Here is a 975-nt window from a genome sequence, read left to right as displayed (position 1 = left end):
GTCTACTAGTTTAGAGACACCATCGTCTCAAGAGTCGCAAAGATTTATTTAAAATCCAGATGCCGTGAGCTTCACAAAGATCCCATTAAACTTTTACATGCATTGATACAGAACCTTCCAAAGTTTGCAACTAATATATTACTGTAATCCAAACTAAGTTCTTTAGATTAGATATACTCCTTCGCTTTTAATTCATGTCAACATCAAACAAGCTCTTGGTTCTTCTCCACAACCCTCACTTCCTTTGCTGATCTGAGAATAGCTGCCTACATAAAACAACAAAAATGATATCAACAAGCATGAAATAAACAAAAGACACCATATTTTAAACATAATTAAACTTCAGTAGACCATAGTAACCGGCTTCCTTGCCTGAACATCTGTTATTCAACTGCAAACCCATCAACAATAACCAAGAAGATCTCTTCCTATAGGTGTTGGTCTGAGCATTTTGGCTAGCAGCTGGTCATGTTTTCTGCTTACATATCGATCAAGTTCCATTGCCCCTGTTTCGTTCTATCAAGGCACCATCGTAATAAGAGAAATGACTGTTGGTCTAAGAGCTTGAGAGATAATAATAAAAAAAGAAAGCATTGGACAGAAAATGCATGCAAAATGCTGAAAGATTGAGAACAAATTGAGGGTGTGAGAAGCCAAACCGATCTATCGCAGGCGCTCATACTCGGATCAAAATTCATGAAGACGAAGTAGACATCTGCTGCCGAGCTTCCCATTTTATGCCACTCTCCTATTCTTAGGTATCTCTAACCAATAGCTCAAGCATCAGCAAGCCTATAGATATTCAGTGGTTGATATTTATAAGGTGGAGACAGTTGTAGCAAGCTTATTATTCTCAGTCAAAAAAACAAGTTAGCTGAATCATTTTGTTATATTGATGTTAAAGTAAGATATTGGCCACAACATCAACATGGGCATGTAGAACAGAACAGATGCCTTTACCTGTTACTTGCTGAG

General features: G+C 37.5%; 1 pseudogene; it reads right to left on the bottom strand.

Moving 5' to 3' along the window:
- Positions 1 to 203: 203 nt before the first annotated feature.
- Positions 204 to 734, bottom strand: LOC140855523 (uncharacterized; annotated as a pseudogene).
- Between the last annotated feature and the right edge of the window lie 241 nt (positions 735 to 975).

This window comes from Elaeis guineensis, chromosome 2 (genome assembly GCF_000442705.2).
Source record: "Elaeis guineensis isolate ETL-2024a chromosome 2, EG11, whole genome shotgun sequence".
Classification (NCBI taxonomy): Eukaryota; Viridiplantae; Streptophyta; class Magnoliopsida; order Arecales; family Arecaceae; genus Elaeis; species Elaeis guineensis.
This window is presented reverse-complemented; position numbering and strand designations above follow the sequence as displayed.